The sequence below is a fragment of the Microplitis mediator genome, chromosome 6 (assembly GCF_029852145.1).
Source record: "Microplitis mediator isolate UGA2020A chromosome 6, iyMicMedi2.1, whole genome shotgun sequence".
Classification (NCBI taxonomy): Eukaryota; Metazoa; Arthropoda; class Insecta; order Hymenoptera; family Braconidae; genus Microplitis; species Microplitis mediator.
The window spans coordinates 500,254-507,858 of record NC_079974.1 but is presented as its reverse complement, the minus strand read 5'-3'; positions in this window follow the sequence as shown (position 1 = coordinate 507,858).

Genomic DNA, 7,605 nt, shown 5'->3' with positions numbered 1-7,605 from the left:
TAGAACTTTACCATTATTTTTGAAATCTTGGTACTTTGGAATGAAATCGCGACATCACTATGGAAATTCGAGTTTTATGTGTTGTCGAGTTTAAGATAATATTCATGCCAAAAAGTAGGTGATTCTCACGGGGTGACTCACAGAAATGTATTTTTTAGTCAATTTCAGATGGGGGAGACCTACAACTTTACCATTATTTTTGAAATCTTGGTACTTTGAAATAAAATCGCGACATCACTATGGAAATTCGAGTTTTATGTGTTGTCGAGTTTAAGATAATATTCATGCCAAAAAGTAGGTGATTCTCACGGGGTGACTCACAGAAATGTATTTTTTAGTCAATTTCAGATGGGGGAGACCTACAACTTTACCATTATTTTTGAAATCTTGGTACTTTGGAATAAAATCGCGACATCACTATGGAAATTCGAGTTTTATGTGTTGTCGAGTTTAAGATAATATTCATGCCAAAAAGTAGGTGATTCTCACGGGGTGACTCACAGAAATGTATTTTTTAGTCAATTTCAATTGGGGGAGACCTACAACTTTACCATTATTTTTGAAATCTTGGTACTTTGGAATATAATCGCGAAATCACTATGAAAATTCGAGTTTTATGTGTTGTCGAGTTTAAGATAATATTCATGCCAAAAAGTAGGTGATTCTCACGGGGTGACTCACAGAAATGTATTTTTTAGTCAATTTCAGATGGGGGAGACCTACAACTTTACCATTATTTTTGAAATCTTGGTACTTTGGAATGAAATCGCGACATCACTATGGAAATTCGAGTTTTATGTGTTGTCGAGTTTAAGATAATATTCATGCCAAAAAGTAGGTGATTCTCACGGGGTGACTCACAGAAATGTATTTTTTAGTCAATTTCAGATGGGGGAGACCTACAACTTTACCATTATTTTTGAAATCTTGGTACTTTGGAATAAAATCGCGAAATCACTATGGAAATTCGAGTTTTATGTGCTGTCGAGTTTAAGATAATATTCATGCCAAAAAGTAGGTGATTCTCACGGGGTGACTCACAGAAATGTATTTTTTAGTCAATTTCAGATGGGGGAGACCTACAACTTTACCATTATTTTTGAAATCTTGGTACTTTGGAATAAAATCGCGAAATCACTATGGAAATTCGAGTTTTATGTGTTGTCGAGTTTAAGATAATATTCATGCCAAAAAGTAGGTGATTCTCACGGGGTGACTCACAGAAATGTATTTTTTAGTCAATTTCAGATGGGGGAGACCTACAACTTTACCATTATTTTTGAAATCTTGGTACTTTGGAGTAAAATCGCGAAATCACGGTGGAAATTCGAGTTTTATGTGTTGTCGAGTTTAAGATAATATTCATGCCAAAAAGTAGGTGATTCTCACGGGGTGACTCACAGAAATGTATTTTTTAGTCAATTTCAGATGGGGGAGACCTACAACTTTACCATTATTTTTGAAATCTTGGTACTTTGGAGTAAAATCGCGAAATCACTATGGAAATTCGAGTTTTATGTGTTGTCGAGTTTAAGATAATATTCATGCCAAAAAGTAGGTGATTCTCACGGGGTGACTCACAGAAATGTATTTTTTAGTCAATTTCAGATGGGGGAGACCTACAACTTTACCATTATTTTTGAAATCTTGGTACTTTGGAATAAAATCGCGAAATCACTATGGAAATTCGAGTTTTATGTGCTGTCGAGTTTAAGATAATATTCATGCCAAAAAGTAGGTGATTCTCACGGGGTGACTCACAGAAATGTATTTTTTAGTCAATTTCAATTGGGGGAGACCTACAACTTTACTATTATTTTTGAAATCTTGGTGCTTTGGAATAAAATCGCGAAATCACTATGGAAATTCGAGTTTTATGTGTTGTCGAGTTTAAGATAATATTCATGCCAAAAAGTAGGTGATTCTCACGGGGTGACTCACAGAAATGTATTTTTTAGTCAATTTCAGATGGGGGAGACCTACAACTTTACTATTATTTTTGAAATCTTGGTACTTTGGAATAAAATCGCGAAATCACTATGGAAATTCGAGTTTTATGTGTTGTCGAGTTTAAGATAATATTCATGCCAAAGAGTAGGTGATTCTCACGGGGTGACTCACAGAAATGTATTTTTTAGTCAATTTCAGATGGGGGAGACCTACAACTTTACCATTATTTTTGAAATCTTGGTACTTTGGAATAAAATCGCGAAATCACTATGGAAATTCGAGTTTTATGTGTTGTCGAGTTTAAGATAATATTCATGCCAAAGAGTAGGTGATTCTCACGGGGTGACTCACAGAAATGTATTTTTTAGTCAATTTCAATTGGGGGAGACCTACAACTTTACTATTATTTTTGAAATCTTGGTGCTTTGGAATAAAATCGCGAAATCACTATGGAAATTCGAGTTTTATGTGTTGTCGAGTTTAAGATAATATTCATGCCAAAAAGTAGGTGATTCTCACGGGGTGACTCACAGAAATGTATTTTTTAGTCAATTTCAATTGGGGGAGACCTACAACTTTACCATTATTTTTGAAATCTTGGTACTTTGGAGTAAAATCGCGAAATCACGATGGAAATTCGAGTTTTATGTGTTGTCGAGTTTAAGATAATATTCATGCCAAAAAGTAGGTGATTCTCACGGGGTGACTCACAGAAATGTATTTTTTAGTCAATTTCAGATGGGGGAGACCTACAACTTTACCATTATTTTTGAAATCTTGGTACTTTGAAATACAATCGCGAAATCACTATGGAAATTCGAGTTTCATGTGTTGTCGAGTTTAAGATAATATTCATGCCAAAAAGTAGGTGATTCTCACGGGGTGACTCACAGAAATGTATTTTTTAGTCAATTTCAGATGGGGGAGACCTACAACTTTACCATTATTTTTGAAATCTTGGTACTTTGGAGTAAAATCGCGAAATCACGATGGAAATTCGAGTTTTATGTGTTGTCGAGTTTAAGATAATATTCATGCCAAAAAGTAGGTGATTCTCACGGGGTGACTCACAGAAATGTATTTTTTAGTCAATTTCAAATGGGGGAGACCTACAACTTTACCATTATTTTTGAAATCTTGGTACTTTGGAATAAAATCGCGAAATCACGATGGAAATTCGAGTTTTATGTGTTGTCGAGTTTAAGATAATATTCATGCCAAAAAGTAGGTGATTCTCACGGGGTGACTCACAGAAATGTATTTTTTAGTCAATTTCAAATGGGGGAGACCTACAACTTTACCATTATTTTTGAAATCTTGGTACTTTGGAATAAAATCGCGAAATCACGATGGAAATTCGAGTTTTATGTGTTGTCGAGTTTAAGATAATATTCATGCCAAAAAGTAGGTGATTCTCACGGGGTGACTCACAGAAATGTATTTTTTAGTCAATTTCGATTGGGGGAGACCTACAACTTTACCATTATTTTTGAAATCTTGGTACTTTGGAATAAAATCGCGAAATCACTATGGAAATTCGAGTTTTATGTGTTGTCGAGTTTAAGATAATATTCATGCCAAAAAGTAGGTGATTCTCACGGGGTGACTCACAGAAATGTATTTTTTAGTCAATTTCAATTGGGGGAGACCTACAACTTTACCATTATTTTTGAAATCTTGGTACTTTGGAATAAAATCGCGAAATCACGATGGAAATTCGAGTTTTATGTGTTGTCGAGTTTAAGATAATATTCATGCCAAAAAGTAGGTGATTCTCACGGGGTGACTCACAGAAATGTATTTTTTAGTCAATTTCAGATGGGGGAGACCTACAACTTTACTATTATTTTTGAAATCTTGGTACTTTGGAATAAAATCGCGAAATCACTATGGAAATTCGAGTTTTATGTGTTGTCGAGTTTAAGATAATATTCATGCCAAAGAGTAGGTGATTCTCACGGGGTGACTCACAGAAATGTATTTTTTAGTCAATTTCAGATGGGGGAGACCTACAACTTTACCATTATTTTTGAAATCTTGGTACTTTGGAATAAAATCGCGAAATCACTATGGAAATTCGAGTTTTATGTGTTGTCGAGTTTAAGATAATATTCATGCCAAAGAGTAGGTGATTCTCACGGGGTGACTCGCAGAAATGTATTTTTTAGTCAATTTCAATTGGGGGAGACCTACAACTTTACTATTATTTTTGAAATCTTGGTGCTTTGGAATAAAATCGCGAAATCACTATGGAAATTCGAGTTTTATGTGTTGTCGAGTTTAAGATAATATTCATGCCAAAAAGTAGGTGATTCTCACGGGGTGACTCACAGAAATGTATTTTTTAGTCAATTTCAATTGGGGGAGACCTACAACTTTACCATTATTTTTGAAATCTTGGTACTTTGGAGTAAAATCGCGAAATCACGATGGAAATTCGAGTTTTATGTGTTGTCGAGTTTAAGATAATATTCATGCCAAAAAGTAGGTGATTCTCACGGGGTGACTCACAGAAATGTATTTTTTAGTCAATTTCAAATGGGGGAGACCTACAACTTTACCATTATTTTTGAAATCTTGGTACTTTGGAATAAAATCGCGAAATCACGATGGAAATTCGAGTTTTATGTGTTGTCGAGTTTAAGATAATATTCATGCCAAAAAGTAGGTGATTCTCACGGGGTGACTCACAGAAATGTATTTTTTAGTCAATTTCAATTGGGGGAGACCTACAACTTTACCATTATTTTTGAAATCTTGGTACTTTGGAGTAAAATCGCGAAATCACGATGGAAATTCGAGTTTTATGTGTTGTCGAGTTTAAGATAATATTCATGCCAAAAAGTAGGTGATTCTCACGGGGTGACTCACAGAAATGTATTTTTTAGTCAATTTCAAATGGGGGAGACCTACAACTTTACCATTATTTTTGAAATCTTGGTACTTTGGAATAAAATCGCGAAATCACGATGGAAATTCGAGTTTTATGTGTTGTCGAGTTTAAGATAATATTCATGCCAAAAAGTAGGTGATTCTCACGGGGTGACTCACAGAAATGTATTTTTTAGTCAATTTCAATTGGGGGAGACCTACAACTTTACCATTATTTTTGAAATCTTGGTACTTTGGAATAAAATCGCGAAATCACTATGGAAATTCGAGTTTTATGTGTTGTCGAGTTTAAGATAATATTCATGCCAAAAAGTAGGTGATTCTCACGGGGTGACTCACAGAAATGTATTTTTTAGTCAATTTCAATTGGGGGAGACCTACAACTTTACCATTATTTTTGAAATCTTGGTACTTTGGAATAAAATCGCGAAATCACTATGGAAATTCGAGTTTTATGTGTTGTCGAGTTTAAGATAATATTCATGCCAAAAAGTAGGTGATTCTCACGGGGTGACTCACAGAAATGTATTTTTTAGTCAATTTCAAATGGGGGAGACCTACAACTTTACCATTATTTTTGAAATCTTGGTACTTTGGAATAAAATCGCGAAATCACGATGGAAATTCGAGTTTTATGTGTTGTCGAGTTTAAGATAATATTCATGCCAAAAAGTAGGTGATTCTCACGGGGTGACTCACAGAAATGTATTTTTTAGTCAATTTCGATTGGGGGAGACCTACATCTTTACCATTATTTTTGAAATCTTGGTACTTTGGAATAAAATCGCGAAATCACTATGGAAATTCGAGTTTTATGTGTTGTCGAGTTTAAGATAATATTCATGCCAAAAAGTAGGTGATTCTCACGGGGTGACTCACAGAAATGTATTTTTTAGTCAATTTCAAATGGGGGAGACCTACAACTTTACCATTATTTTTGAAATCTTGGTACTTTGGAATAAAATCGCGAAATCACGATGGAAATTCGAGTTTTATGTGTTGTCGAGTTTAAGATAATATTCATGCCAAAAAGTAGGTGATTCTCACGGGGTGACTCACAGAAATGTATTTTTTAGTCAATTTCGATTGGGGGAGACCTACAACTTTACCATTATTTTTGAAATCTTGGTACTTTGGAATAAAATCGCGAAATCACTATGGAAATTCGAGTTTTATGTGTTGTCGAGTTTAAGATAATATTCATGCCAAAAAGTAGGTGATTCTCACGGGGTGACTCACAGAAATGTATTTTTTAGTCAATTTCGATTGGGGGAGACCTACAACTTTACCATTATTTTTGAAATCTTGGTACTTTGGAATAAAATCGCGAAATCACGATGGAAATTCGAGTTTTATGTGTTGTCGAGTTTAAGATAATATTCATGCCAAAAAGTAGGTGATTCTCACGGGGTGACTCACAGAAATGTATTTTTTAGTCAATTTCGATTGGGGGAGACCTACAACTTTACCATTATTTTTGAAATCTTGGTACTTTGGAATAAAATCGCGAAATCACGATGGAAATTCGAGTTTTATGTGTTGTCGAGTTTAAGATAATATTCATGCCAAAAAGTAGGTGATTCTCACGGGGTGACTCACAGAAATGTATTTTTTAGTCAATTTCGATTGGGGGAGACCTACAACTTTACCATTATTTTTGAAATCTTGGTACTTTGGAATAAAATCGCGAAATCACTATGGAAATTCGAGTTTTATGTGTTGTCGAGTTTAAGATAATATTCATGCCAAAAAGTAGGTGATTCTCACGGGGTGACTCACAGAAATGTATTTTTTAGTCAATTTCGATTGGGGGAGACCTACAACTTTACCATTATTTTTGAAATCTTGGTACTTTGGAATAAAATCGCGAAATCACGATGGAAATTCGAGTTTTATGTGTTGTCGAGTTTAAGATAATATTCATGCCAAAAAGTAGGTGATTCTCACGGGGTGACTCACAGAAATGTATTTTTTAGTCAATTTCAATTGGGGGAGACCTACAACTTTACTATTATTTTTGAAATCTTGGTGCTTTGGAATAAAATCGCGAAATCACTATGGAAATTCGAGTTTTATGTGTTGTCGAGTTTAAGATAATATTCATGCCACAAAGTAGGTGATTCTCACGGGGTGACTCACAGAAATGTATTTTTTAGTCAATTTCAAATGGGGGAGACCTACAACTTTACCATTATTTTTGAAATCTTGGTACTTTGGAATAAAATCGCGAAATCACGATGGAAATTCGAGTTTTATGTGTTGTCGAGTTTAAGATAATATTCATGCCAAAAAGTAGGTGATTCTCACGGGGTGACTCACAGAAATGTATTTTTTAGTCAATTTCAAATGGGGGAGACCTACAACTTTACTATTATTTTTGAAATCTTGGTGCTTTGGAATAAAATCGCGAAATCACTATGGAAATTCGAGTTTTATGTGTTGTCGAGTTTAAGATAATATTCATGCCACAAAGTAGGTGATTCTCACGGGGTGACTCACAGAAATGTATTTTTTAGTCAATTTCAAATGGGGGAGACCTACAACTTTACCATTATTTTTGAAATCTTGGTACTTTGGAATAAAATCGCGAAATCACGATGGAAATTCGAGTTTTATGTGTTGTCGAGTTTAAGATAATATTCATGCCAAAAAGTAGGTGATTCTCACGGGGTGACTCACAGAAATGTATTTTTTAGTCAATTTCAAATGGGGGAGACCTACAACTTTACTATTATTTTTGAAATCTTGGTGCTTTGGAATAAA